The sequence below is a fragment of the Monodon monoceros genome, unplaced genomic scaffold (assembly GCF_005190385.1).
Source record: "Monodon monoceros isolate NGI ecotype Baffin Bay Population unplaced genomic scaffold, NGI_Narwhal_1 Super_Scaffold_11, whole genome shotgun sequence".
Lineage (NCBI taxonomy): Eukaryota > Metazoa > Chordata > Mammalia > Artiodactyla > Monodontidae > Monodon > Monodon monoceros.
In genome coordinates this window covers 117,740,993-117,756,350 of record NW_021703767.1, presented here as the reverse complement: position 1 = coordinate 117,756,350, position 15,358 = coordinate 117,740,993, and positions in this window count along the sequence as shown.

Below are 15,358 nucleotides of genomic sequence, written 5' to 3'. Positions count from 1 at the left end.
CCATAAAATGTCCTTTCAACTTTTACTGTGGGATAATTAATTATTGTATTTTCAGAGTTCCTGTGCCATATTGTGCATACATCTTTATATTACGTATTCCATTATATTTTAATAAGCACATTGGGTCTTTCAGCTTAAGTATATCTCTGGTCCCCAGAAAATTAACTGCTGTGCAAAAAATAACAGTTGGAATAGTTAACATTTTTCAGCATTTTTTTTTTTTACTTATGCTTTAGATGTATCACTCTAATCCTCATAACGGTCTTTTAGAAGTTTAGGGATATTAAGTCATATTAAGGATCATTGCAGTGATTATTCAGTAATAACTCAAGTTGGGATTTAAATTCAGATCTGTCTTATTCCAAAGGCTGATTTTTCCCCAACATAGCATGTGGCCATACTCATAACAACATTAGAATTACTAATTCTTAAACACATAACAGGAAGTTAATAATAATGCTAGAATTTTAGTTTATGCTCTGAGAATCTGAGGCCCTAACATTAAAAATATTTGAAAAAAGTAATGAGACAAACAACAAAACAGTGTGTATGTGAGCATCATGTTGGCTCCTGTAGCAAATAACCACCAAACTTAGTGGCTGTCAATAAGTGACTTTATTGCAAACTCACAGAGATAGTCCACAGAGCTTCCAAGCTGTTGATTTTTGGTGATACTCAGGCAGAGGAGTATGCCCTGAGTCATTTGGGGTCTCAGGCTGATAGAGTTTGTGCCACACGCAACATGGTATAACTTCCTGGATTTTCTTGGGCACTAGTCTTTCAGCTAGCAGAAAAGAAAGGTGGAGAATCACATATGGGACAAGATCTAAAGGGATGTACATCATTTCTATTCCCTTCTGTTGGAAAGAACTCAGTAAAATAACCATAACTATCTGTGCAGGAGGCTAGAATACAGTCTGTGTGCTGGGAATATGAGGGAGAAACAGCTCTGACGAACATCTACTCAGTTCTACAACAGACTGATCTTCTAGTCACCAATATCCATTTCCCCACTAAGCACATTCTTATTAGCTCTCCAAAAGAGCAATCCATGGTTCTATCCAGTCAATGCATCTGACTCAGCATTTGCATTAGATCTCTTAAGAAACACCCCTTTCCAGTTCAATCCTCAAATCTGTGAAGTACCAGCAACAAAAATCAATATCAGCAAACTAGTCCTAATAAATCCTCAGTTTTGACATATGCAAGAGTTCCACTTCCTGAGTGATAAGTGATCTTTGTTCACATTTGCTTTTGATAAATTTCCAGTAAATTTATCAAAATTATAATAGTTTCTGATTTCTGTCCAGATTAGAATCAAAATTGTAGCTAGTAGGTGGAACTTGGGGGAGAACAAGTAATAAAGAAGAAATTTGGGGAAAGTAACAAAAGCTACAAGGTAGAGAATGCAGACTCCAGCATTAAAAATGTAGTTATGGGGCTTCCCTGGTGGCGCAGTGGTTGAGAGTCCACCTGCCGATGCAGGGGACACGGGTTCGTGCCCCGGTACGGGAAGATCCCACGTGCCGTGGAGCGGGTGGGCCCGTGAGCCATGGCAGCTGAGCCTGAGCGTCCAGAGCCTGTGCTCCGCAATGGGAGAGGCCATAACAGTGAGACGCCCGCGTACCACACACACACACAAAAAATGTAGTTATGTGTACCTGTTTCTTCCCTAGGGTGCAGATTAAAAGCAGAGACACTGTCCCAATTTAACACATGGATGTTGTAGTAGAGTTCTGAAAAATGTAAATACAAAATATGGTGGAAACACACAGTGTTTAAATTAATATTAAAGATGTCTTACAGGAAAGGCATAATTTCCTTTTTCTGTTCATCAATGCATGTAAGAAATGTCATCATAATTCTAGTTTTCAGGCATTAGATTTGCTGAGCATGTCCTTTTGTGTTTTAGAAACGTGTATCAAATGCATAAAATTGCAACCACCTGAAATTTAATGAGCATTATTTGTTATGTCACCCCACAGTTTAAGTGTAACAAATTCTAAGACCAACAGAGTACTTCATAAACCCAAGGAAAAATGGATTTGGAAGACAATTTACAACGGACGTGAAGGTAATAGTGAGTTAGAGCATTAGCATTAAGAACGTTTTCAGAGATTCTGAGCAACAAGGTAAATGTTTGTTATGGAGCATGTTTCACATGAGTTCGGAAAAGGATTGAGTCAAATCATCTCTCTGTGAGAGAAAGAGTCTTAAAAATTAAGATTAGGGATTCGCTGGTGGCGCAGTGGTTGAGAGTCCGCCTGCCGATGCAGGGGACACGGGTTCGTGCCCCGGTATGGGAAGATCCCACATGCCGCAGAGCGGCTGGGCCCGTGAGCCATGGCCGCTGAGCCTGCGCGTCCCGAGTCTTTGCTCCGCAACGGGAGAGGGCACAACAGTGAGAGGCCCGCGTACCGCAAAAAAAAAAAAGAAAAATTAAGATTAGTTATTTTAAGTTGTTTGTCTAGACGGCTTCGGAAAACATATTCATCTCATTTTTATTACCCTGTTGATAGATATTTACAACCACCAAGGAATAGATCTACATTAAAATGGAGAGTAGAATATGTTCATGTTAACTATTTAATGTTCATCAAGTCCTGTGTTAGAGACATTTCTTGTATCTTCCATTTAATCCTCAGAGTAAATACAATTGTTATATTTAATTATTATATTTAACCCGAGGATCCAGGTGTTCTGGAACCTGAAGTTAAAAAAATTTGTGTGGGCACACATTTTGCAATTTGATTTTTCTTTTTATTTCTATGATTTCATTATGTTTATTTCACTGTAATCAGTTATCTTTCCAACAGCATAAAAAACGCTAGTATTTCTCCTATTTTATTTTATTAATTTAGTATTCTTTTATCTTTTTTAACATCTTTATTGGAGCATAATTGCTTTACAATGGTGTGTTAGTTTCTGCTTTATAACAAAGTGAATCAGTTATACATATACATATGTTCCCATATCTCTTCCCTCTTGCGTCTCCCTCCCTCCCACCCTCCCTATGCCACCCCTCTAGGTGGTCACAAAGCACCGAGCTGATCTCCCTGTGCTATGCGGCTGCTTCCCACTAGCTATCTATTTTACATTTGGTAGCGTATATATGTCCATGCCACTCTTTCACTTTGTCACAGCTTACCCTTCCCCCTCCCCATATCCTCAAGTCCATTCTCTAGTAGGTCTGTGTCGTTATTCCCATCTTACCCCTAGGTTCTTCATGACCTTTTTTTTTCCCTTATATTCCATATATATGTGTTAGCATACGGTATTTGTTTTTCTCTTTCTGACTTACTTCACTCTGTATGACAGACTCTAGGTCCATCCACCTCACTACAGATAACTCAATTTCATTTCTTTTTATGGCTGAGTAATATTCCATTGTATATATGTGCCACGTCTTCTTTATCCATTCATTTGTTGATGGACACTTAGGTTGCTTCCATGTCCTGGCTATTGTAAATAGAGCTGCAATGAACAATGTGGTACATGACTCTTTTTGAATTATGGTTTTCTCAGGGTATATGCCCAGTAGTGGGTTTGCTGGGTCATATGGTAATTCTATTTTTAGTTTTTTAAGGAACCTCCTTACTGTTCTCCATAGTAGCTGTATCAATTTACATTCCCACCAACAGAGCAAGAGGGTTCCCTTTTCTCCACACCCTCTCCAGCATTTATTATTTCTAGATTTTTTGATGATGGTCATTATGACTTGTGTGAGATGATATCTCATTGTAGTTTTGATTTGCATTTCTCTAATGATTAATGATGTTGAGCATTCTTTCATGTGTTTGTTAGCAATCTGTATATCTTCTTTGGAGAAATGTCTATTTACGTCTCCTGCCCATTTTTGGATTGGATTGTTTTTTTGTTATTGAGCTGCATGAGCTGCTTGTAAATTTTGGAGATTAATCCTTTGTCAGTTGCTTCATTTGCAAATATTTTCTCCCATTCTGAGGGTTGTCTTTTGGTCTTGTTTATGGTTTCCTTTGCTGTGCAAAAGCTTTGAAGTTTCATTAGGTCCCTCTTGTTTATTTTTGTTTTTATTTCCATGTCTCTAGGAGGTGGGTCAAAAAGGATCTTGCTGTGATTTATGTCATAGAGTGTTCTGCCTCTGTTTTCCCCTAGGAGTTTGATAGTGTCTGTCCTTACATTTAGGTCTTTAATCCATTTTGAGTTTATTTTTGTGTATGGTGTTAGGAAGAATGTGTATTCTGTTGTTTTTGGATGGAATGTCCTATGAATATCAATTAAGTCCATCTTGTTTAATGTATCATTTAAAGCTTGTGTTTCCTTATTTATTTTCATTTTGGATGATCTGTCCATTGGTGAAAGTGGGGTGTTAAAGTCCCCTACTATGATTGTGTAACTGTCGATTTCCGCTTTTATGGCTGTTAGTATTTGCCTTATGTATTGAGGTGCTCCTATGTTGGGTGCATAAATATTTACAATTGTTATATCTTCTTCTTGGATCGATCTCTTGATCATTATGTAGAGTCCTTCTTTGTCTCTTGTAACAGTCTTTACTTTAAAGTCTATTTTGTCTGATATGAGAATTGCTATTCCAGCTTTCTTTTGATTGCCATGGCATGGAATATCTTTTTCAATCCCCTCACTTTCAGTCTGTATGTGTCCCTAGGTGTGAAGTGGGTCTCTTGTAGACGGCATATATATGGGTCTTATTTCTGTATCCATTCAGCCAGTCTGTGTCTTCTGGTGGGAGCATTTAATCCATTTACATTTCAGGTAATTATCGATATGTATGTTCCTATTCCCATTTTCTTAATTGTTTTGGGTTTGTTATTGTAGGTCTTTTCCTTCTCTTGTGTTTCTTGCCTAGAGAAGTTCCTTCAGCATTTGTTGTAAAGCTGGCTTGGTTGTGTTGAACTCTCTCAGCTTTTACTTGTCTGTAAAGGTTTTAATTTCTCCTTCAAGTCTGAATGAGATCCTTGCTGGGTAGAGTAATCTTGGTTGTAGGTTTTTCTCCTTCATCACTTTATATATGTCCTGCACTCCCTTCTGGCTTGCAGAGTTTCTGCTGAAAGATCAGCTGTTAACCTTATGGGGATTCCCTTGTGTGTTATTTGTTGTTTTTCCCTTGCTGCTTTTAATATGTTTTCTTTGTACTTAATTTTGATAGTTTTATTAATACGTGTCTTGGCGCATTTCTCCTTGGATTTATCCTGTATGGGATCCTGGACTTGATTAACTATTTCCTTTCCCATATTAGGGAAGTTTTCAACTATAATCCCTTCGAATATTTTCTCAGTCCCTTTCTTTTTCTCTTCTTCTTCTGGAACCCCTATAATTCGAATGTTGGTGAGTTTAATGTTGTCCCAGAGGTCTCTGAGACTGTCCTCAGTTCTTTTCATTCTTTTTTCTTTATTCTGCTCTGCAGTAGTTATTTCCACTATTTTATCTTCCAGGTCACTTATCTGTTCTTCTGCCTTAGTTATTCTGCTATTGATCCCATCTAGAGTATTTTTAATTTCATTTATTGTGTTGTTCATCACTGCTTGTTTCCTCTTTTGTTCTTCTAGGTCCTTGTTAAAAGTTTCTTGCATTTTCTCTATTCTATTTCCAATATTTTGGATCATCTTTACTATCATTATTTTGAATTCTTTTTCAGGTGGACTGCCTATTTCCTCTTCATTTGTTAGGTCTGGTGGGTTTTTATCTTGCTCCTTCATCTGCTGTGTGTTTTTCTGTCTTCTCATTTTGCTTATCTTACTGTGTTTGGGGTCTCCTTTTTGCAGGTTGCAGGTTCGTAGTTTCCGTTGTTTTTGCTGTCTGTCCCCAGTGGCTAAGGTTGGTTCAGTGGGTTATGTAGGCTTTCTGGTCGAGGGGACTAGTGCCTGTGTTCTGGTGGATAAGTCTGGATCTTGTCTTTCTGGTGGGCAGGTCCACGTGTGGTGGTGTGTTTTGGGTTGTTTGTGGCCTTATTATGATTTTAGGCAGCCTCTCTGCTAATGGGTGGGATTGTGTTCCTGTCTTGCTAGTTGTTTGGCATAGGGTGTCCAGCACTATAGCTTGGTGGTTGTTGAGTGACACTGGGTGTTGGCGTCAAGATGGAGATCTCTGAGAGATTTTCACCGTTTGATATTACGTGGAGCTGGGAGGTCTCTTGTGGACCAGTGTCCTGAACTTGGCTCTCCCACCTCAGAGGCACAGGACTGACTCCTGCCTGCAGCACCAAGAGCCTTTCATTCACATGGCTCAGAATAAAAGGGAGAACAAATAGAAAGAAAGAAAGAGGATAAAATAAAATAAATTTATTAAAATAAAAAATAATTATTATGAAAAAAATGTTAAAAAGTAAAAAAAAAAAAAAAACAGATGGACAGAATCCTAGGACAAATGGTGAAAGCAAGGCTATACAGACAAAATCTTCCACAGAAGCATACACATACACACAAAAAGAGGAAAAGGGGAAAATATAATATATGTTGCTCCCAAAGTCTACCTCCTCAATTTGGGATGATTCGTTGTCTATTCAGGTATTCCACAGACGCAGGGTACATCAAGTTGATTGTGGAGCTTTAATCCACTGCTTCTGAAGCTGCTGGGAGGGATTTCCCTTTCTCTTCTTTGTTCGCACAGCTCCTGGAGTTCAGCTTTGGATTTGGCCCTGCCTTTGGTGTAGGTCGCCCGAGGGCGTGTGTTTTTCGCTCAGACAGGACGGGGTTAAAAGGATCAGCTGATTCGGAGGCTCCGGCTCACTCAGGCCGGCGGGAGGGAGGAGCACGGATGTGGGGCGGGTCTGCGGCGGCAGAGGCCGGCAGGACGTTGCAGCAGCCTGAGGCGCGCCGTGCGTTCACCTGGGTAAGTTGTCCCTGGATCCCGGGAGCCTGGCAGTGGCGGGCTGCACAGGCTCCCCGGAAGGTGGGTGTGTATAGTGACCTGTGCTCACACACAGGCTTTTTGGTGGCGGCAGCAGCAGGCTTAGCGTCTCGTGCCCATCTCTGGCGTCCGCGCTTTTAGCCGCGGCTCGCGCCTGTCTCTGGAGCTCCTTTAAACGCCGCTCTTAATCCCCTCTCCTCGCGCACCAGGAAACAAAGAGGGAAGAAAAAGTCTCTTGCCTCTTAGGCAGCTCCAGACTTTTTCCCAGACTCCCTCCCGGCTAGCCGTGGCGCACTAGCCCGCTTCCGGCTGTGTTCACGCCGCCAACCCCAGTCCTCTCCCGAAGCTCCGACCGAAGCCCGAGCCTCAGCTCCCAGCCCCGCCCGTCCCGGTGGGTGAGCAGACAAGCCTCTCGGGCTGGTGAGTGCCGGTCGGCACCGATCCTCTGTGCGGGAATCTCTCCGCTTTGCCCTCCGCACCCCTGTGGCTGTGCTCTCCTCCGCGCCTCCGAAGCCTCCCCCCTCCTCCACCCGCAGTCTCCGCCCGTGAAGGGGCTTCCTAGTGTGTGGAAACATTTCCTCCTTCACACCTTCCTCCCACTGGTGCAGGTCCCGTCCCTATTCTTTTGTCTCTGTTTACTCTTTTTTCTTTTGCCCTACCCAGGTACGTGGGGAGTTTCTTGCCTTTTGGGAGGTCTGCCAGCGTTCAGTGGGTGTTCCATAGGAGCAGTTCCACGTGTAGATGTATTTCTGATGTATCTGTGGGGAGGAAGGTGATCTCCGAGTCCTTCTCTTCCTCCATCTTCTCCTCTGATTTTTTTTTTTTTTTTGTATACAGGAAAGATCTCATGCAAGAGAGAGAAACTGAAGCTTAATATTCTATAGCTTCATGGTAAGATGGCCTCTGCCCATAGTAGAGTTGAGAAAAAAAGCCTTAGAAAAGTTAAGTAATTTTCATAGTAATAAGTGGTAAAGCTGACATTCAAATCCATGCACTTCTGAATCTATAGACCATGAGTTTTTAATTCAAAGTGATGACTAGAAAATTGATGTAAAAAAGTGGAGAATATGTGTCAATCCTGGTAGATCAAAGGAGATAGTGCCATATTTGCCATTCCTTTTAGCCCCGGACCCAAATAACTTGCAAAGTTTGTGCAGAAATTCATAGAAGTGGTGTCTCTACATTTCTTCTCTTGAAGAAGTCAATTTATATTTTTATTAGGAAAATTACAGCATTACATAATATTTATCTCTTTTCCTTTCTTTCTCCTCCCCTCAACTGAGAGCTCACCGAAGAAAGTTACTAAATCTTACTGATCTATCTCCAGTGCTTTGGACTGTGCTTGAAACATGCTTTTGTTTTTTATTAGATCTCCTGAGATTTCAGGTCCAGTGGCTGATTAGTTCCTTTATAAATTAAGCACAAAACTGTGTCTTCCTTTGCAATACATATCATCCGTAAAGAAATCTTCAGTGCTTTGAAAAGAACCTCATCATCTTTGTGAAAATGGATTTTCATTCCTTCATTCTACAGTTTATTTCACTTAAACACCTACCAATTCTACCTTGTTACTTCATAAAATATTTTGGGTTCTCTTTTCCTCCTACTAACCTCCAAAGTCAGTGAATTAGTGTTTTATTTTGTTTTAATTTCTATGAAAGAATCTTCATAATATACTATATGAATTAGTTTTTAACACATAAACTCATTCACTTATAAAACTCCTAGTTTCTGAAGCACTCTTTATTACAAAGGAAGGATCTCAGAAAAAGGCAAATTAATGATGATAATTTATATTATTGGGAAATAGATAGTACTGTTTTCATTGTTTATTCTAACATTACTTCTAGACATGGAAGTGATAGAATTAAAATTAACTTACATTGATTATTTTAATTTTAGAAAACAAATGTTGGTGTATTACATATTCTGCAAATACACAGCATTTTTTGCTCAAAACAATCAGCTTAAATTCTCAGATGGAATATTCCAAATGAATTTTACATAATTACAAAAAACACACTTTATTAACATTTTACTAGACCATGATGAGTTTTACAATTTGATATGATATGATACATGCTACAGACTACAAGGATTGTCTCCAAAGATTCTGAAATGCAAAATAGACAAGAATGTTAAAACAACTACTAAAGACTAAAACGACCTTTGACACAGCCTATGAAATATACAATGGTCTCAAATTCTGCTAAGTGAAGTAGGGAAATATTTTTAAAATATTGCTTTGTTGCAAGAATATGATGACTTAATAAAGAATACATCAAATTGCTGTCAGACTGATTTGGATGATAATAAAATCCTCCTTTGATGTAGCAACCATCTACCAATTACTGATTTTTAAAATAATACACGAATTGACCACCTTTGCGTAATATTTTCTACAGTTATTTATCTTATATGTTACTTTCTTCACGTCATTTTATTATTAATGAATCAAATACTTCTTATAATACCTTCAAATTAAAATAAATTATGTTGAGGTATGGAAGGAATATCTACAATGTCTTTGGAAACAATCATTAAAATTTTCTAAAGATATAAAGTCCCCTAAGATAACTAATTTAAAAATATTAAATGAGACAATATGGAAACTAAGGGTGAATAATCTGTTATATTAATTACACATTTAAGTTTTATTAAACACATCTAAAATTACCTAAATCATTTGATCTGAACATTAAAAAAATGTAACTTTGTATATTAGAGTGATGAAAGACCTATTTCACAAAGTCATTAAGAAGAACAGTTATTTACAGGGACAAAGTTCTTTCAAGAAACCTCTTGGCATATCTCCACTGTCGTTGGTTTTCTAATGGAGGATGGCTTATGGACTTACACAACATCTAAATCCATATGAGTTTGAGGTTTCTTGCATCTCTATTTCATTTTAGTCTGTGTTCAACAGTTAATTTCCTTAAGATATCTTCTCTGATGACTGTATCAAAAATGGACCTCCTGTCACAACCAGCTTTACTTTTCTTCATAGTACTCATTACCCATCCTCATGTTTTCTTATATATAATTCAATTTTCAAATATATATTTGTTTACTAAGTTGTCATCTACATCCTTCATTATAATGTAAGCTCAAAGAGTCAGAGAGTGTTTATTAGTTTCTCTTCAATGTCTTCAATATCTGGCTCACTGAAGGCACTCAATAAATATTTGTTGTCAAAATGAATATATTTGAATGTCAAATAACTATGTACCTTATCATAGGTATGTTTTAAGTAAAACATACAAATCAAAAAGAAAATATTCGTTAATCAGAGGTCTGATAAATGAATAAGACTGAGAAAAGCCACCTATATTGATGCACTTGCACTCAAGTCTCCTACCTAGGAGAACTCTAGATTGGAATACTTAGGTCATTAGAGAGTGAGAAAAGGGGCAGAGATCGCTGGCATCATTTGAAAGTCTATATATAAGACAGCTAATATACTCTCCCTTCTCTACTACCCCCTTAGGGGAAATAGTTTGCATAAAAATATTTATCACCAGAACAAAAAAGAAAGAAAATGACATTCTCTCCTCAAAGATGGAACACACAGTCTGGAGTTTAACTAGATGATATAGGGCTTGGTGTCTCAGTGTAAAGCCATTTGCATTTCATTATTTTGTAGCCCTTGGGCTACGGGGGTGTTTTTTGTTGTTGTTGTTGTTTTTGTGTGTGTGCGGTATGCGGGCCTCTCTCTCACTGTTGTGGCCTCTCCCGTTGCGCAGGCTCAGCGGTCATGTGGCTCACGGGCCTAGCCGCTCCAGGGCATGTGGGATCTTCCCGGACAGGGGCACGAACCCGTGTCCCATGCATCGGCAGGCAGACTCTCAACCACTGCGCCACCAGGGAAGCCCTACTGGTTTGTTCTCTTGCCAGCCCTTCTAGTGGAAATGCTCCAGACAAATATGAAGAGCTCTTATAGGACTTTCATAAATGGGAATGGAAAATCATTTATTAGCAGATTAATGATAGAGAAAGACCAACATAATGAACAGAGAAACTCTTTTAAAGGTATCAGCAATCACCTTGAATGTAAAAGAACCAAACACACCAGTTAAAGGAATATCAACAGACTGGATTCATATAACTAACAAATATAAGCTGTTGTACAAGGAAAATAGTCTAAATAAGGACATGGATAAATTGAAAGCAAAGGGATATAAAAGGTGTGTCATGCAATAATAATTTCCTAAAATGCTGTGCCACTGTGTTAATATTAGGCAAAACAGGACTTTGACCAATTAGTATTAAGAGAAAAAAGGACATTTCATTTTGATAAAAAGTTATTCAACATGGAGGCCCATAATAATGTATGAAAGTTAGAAAGGAAGAAGTAAACCTCATAGTCTACAGAACGCATGATTGTGTAGCCAGGAAATTCTAAAATAATCTTTTTTAAAAACTATAAAAATAATTGAATTTAGCAAGATTCTGGACACTTGGTAAAAATACAATTTTTTAAACTGTCTCTATATACCAGAAACAAATATTTAGGATATGATTCTTTTAAATAGCCTTTATAATAGTATAAGCAATATCACATACCTAGTAATAAATCTGTGGAAATATGTGTAAGATCATTTCATTTAAAACTAGAAAATACCGATAAGAGAAAGTTAAAATTAATAAATATACGGTATTGAATGTCTTAAAGACAATATTACCAACAAGTTCATTTTCTCAAAATCGGAATATAGCTTTAGTGCCATGTTAATCAAAATCCTAACAGACATCTTTCCTGGAAATTGTCGATCAGATTTTAAAATCTGTATAGAAATGTGGTGATCTAGGACAGTCAAACAATCTTCAGAAATGAACAATGTAAATTTACACTAAAATATATCGAACCTATTTTAAAATTCCAGTACTGAACATGAGATAGTATTGGTATAAATATAGAGATATGTTCCAGGCATACAGAATAGAGTTGAGAAACTCATATTCAATAACCTAATTTACAGTAAGGAGACCACTGCAAAATCAAATAGATAGCCATATGGAAAAATTTGAACCAGATCACTAATATATTACAAACACATATATAAATAAAAAGGTATCACAGACCTTATAATAGGAAATAAGGCCTTTAGAAGAAATGTAAACACTAAATTTTTTCTTAAAAGTATTAATCATAAAAGAAAAAAATGATTCATTGGACCTAATTAAAATTAAAATCTTCTGTTCATTGAAAGATGATATTAAGAAAATGAGAAGTTAAGCTACAGAATGGGAGAAGATATTCATGGTACATTTATCTTGTTATATAATCATACCTAGAATATTCTATGAATCAATGAGAGAAATATTAAAAAATCTTTTTGAAATGGAGTAAAATCCTTTCTGAAATGAAGTCTAAGAGGATAGACTAATGGCCAATGAGCCTTTGGGAGAAAAAAATGCTTACCGTTATCCTTCTCATCAGGGAAATGCCAATTATAAAAATAATGGCATACCAATACATATCAATGAAAATAATAAAAGCAAAAAAATATCAAGAATTGGTTAGAATGTGTAAAAAAGTAAAACTTTCATAAATTGATATTTCATTTATAAATTGGTACAAGATTTTTGGAAATTGTTTGCTATTACCCACAAAAGCTAAACATAAATCAACCTTGTGACCTATCAGTTTTACCCCTAGGTACATAACAAAAAGAGAAGATTGTTCTCAGAAGATATAATACAAGTAGGCCAAATTGGACATAATCCAAATATGCATTAATCATAGAATGTATAAATAAATTGTGCTATGTTCATTTAATATAGTATGTGAACAGTGATTTTCTCAGATTAAATTTTTTTTTATTTAACATCTTTATTGGAGTATAATTGCTTTACAATGTTGTGTTAGTTTCTGCTGTATAACAAGGTGAATCAGCTATATGCATACATGGATACATATATCCCCATATCCCCTCCCTATCCCATCCATCTAGGTGGTCACAAAGCACCGAGCTGATCTCCCTGTGCTATGCAACTGCTTCCCACTAGCTATCTATTTTACGTTTGGTAGTGTATATATGTCCATGCCACTCTTTCACTTTGTCCCAGCTTATCCTTCCCACTGGCCATATCCTCAAGTCCATTCTCTACATCTGCATCTTTATTCCTGTCATGCCCCTAGGTTCATCAGAACAAATTTTTTTTTAATTCCATATATATCAGTTGGCATACAGTATTTGTTTTTCTGACTTACTTCACTCTGTATGACAGACTCTAGGTCCATCCACCTCACTACAAATAACTCAATTTCATTTCTTTCTATGGCTGAGTAATAATCCATTGTATATATTGCCACATCTTCTTTATCCATTCATCTGTCAATGGACACTTAGTTTACTTCCATGTCCTGGCTATTGTAAATAGTGCTGCAATGAACAATGTGGTACATGGCTCTTTTTGAATTATGGTTTTCTCAGGGTATATGCCCAGTAGTGGGATTGCTGGGTCATATGGTAGTTCTATTTTTATTTTTTTAAGGAAACTCCATAAACTCCTTTTTATCTATTTGTACTGCTTGAATATTTCACATTTGAATGTAGTAGTTTCATAATGCAAATATTTTTAAAGTATAAATGCAATAGACATTTTATCCAACCTCCAAGTATTAAGGAAATATAGCAATCAAGAACCCCTCTTGAATAAATTAATAATAAATTAATTAATGAAATTCATCAACTAAGTGATTAAACAATGCAAAATATTCAAGGATGGTGAGGTTCTGGTAAAATAACTAGGAAAAAATAAATAAAATGGGCATTTGGGGACAAATTAATGTTAAATCATTTTTATAGTTTTGTCAAACAATTTGTTGTGCTGGGCAAAATAACACAAATCAAAAAAAAATTAAACTTGTTTTTCCCAGCAATAATGTAAAACAGGGCATTAAGTCTTGATACTCTATTACTAAATAAATATATAAACTTTAGACTACACACTGAGGTTGATAGTATTTTTCCTGTGTGTCAAAACTGATTGGGTATTAGAAAAAAAGAAATGATTTTGCAGCGATACTGGCCTATGATTGAGTCACAACTCTACCTCTTGATAGCTACACAGCCATGGGCAAGCCACAATTTCTTCATTTATAAAACATAATTGTGGAACATAACTCAGAATTAAAGTAGATAACATACATATGTCCTCCAGCTCCTTAAGTGTACCTTTGTAGGGATTGCCAATTAAACTACTGGTTATTTCAATGTTGTGTGGATTCTGCTATATTCACCATGTGTAGACTTTAGTTGTTAATGAATATTTCAAATTATTTTATTCACAATTATAGTTATTTACATTTCTTTCTTACCTGTAATTATCCCTTGATAGATATACTGCTCATTTACATAACACATTTCAATAGTAATAAAGAACTAAGAACAGACCAGGCTGAGAAGACATTGACAGGCTTACCAATTTTCTATAGCCTCTGGATGTAAATAGTACATAAACAAGTCTGTCAAAAATCACTTTAAGCAAGGCTGGTTTGCAGTTGTATAATTTTCTTGTGCTGACAGAGCAATTATATCTAGTTTTCTGCGATGTTTTCTGTCTTTAGCAGGGTAGAATGACACACATTCTTAACATCACATGAAATTCAATTCAAGGCAACAATCTTAGTTGCCTGCTTATGGAGATAGAATTATATTATGACAGAATTCAAAGAGTATGTCAAAATGATAATAAAACATATACATTGACAAAAGTGTTAATTATCAAAATGCCTTTTATTGCACCTTGAAAATTTAAGAATCCTGATTGAGAGCATTAAAATAAATGATTCACTATTAAAATACTTGTTACAGATTTACTAAATTTTCAAGGAAACCTAAGTATTCAACTGAGTTATCCATACATTCTCTTCAATTCCTTGTCATCCTTTTATACTTTATTTACGGAAATGTTTTATCCTAACATGCATTTTAACTGCACTCTTAATTGGCCTCCAAAACACAAGATATAGAAACTGTATAAATATCTTCTTTTTTAAGAAACTTTATTCCAGTTTTGAATAATTTAATCAACCTTGCCTTTTTATATTCTTTCTTTCCATTGCTTTTCTAGTATTTTACTGACCTAGTTCTCCAACTATCAATACTTATATTGCAATGTAAGGGTTCATCATCTTTTCTTAATGCCCTCTCTTCCTAAATATGGGTGACCCTAATTCTCTGTTCTTACCCTGGGCAACTCTCTTCCCATGAATTGTATTACTTTTATTTTACTTATTATTTTAGACAGATGACTCTTGGAGACCTCTTTTCTCAAACTTTAAGTCTAAGTTGCTCTTGTAATTAATTGATCAAAGCATTCATTCATTCAAAATATATTATTGAGAAAAATACATGTCATGTACTATTTGAAGTACAGAAACAAAACAATAAACATTTCTGATTTCATGAAGTGTGTGGCCTAGTTTTAGTCAATGCTACGTGCTAAGGACAAGAATTGGCTAGATGAAGAGATACGTTGTGATAGACATGTGTATGGGTCAGGG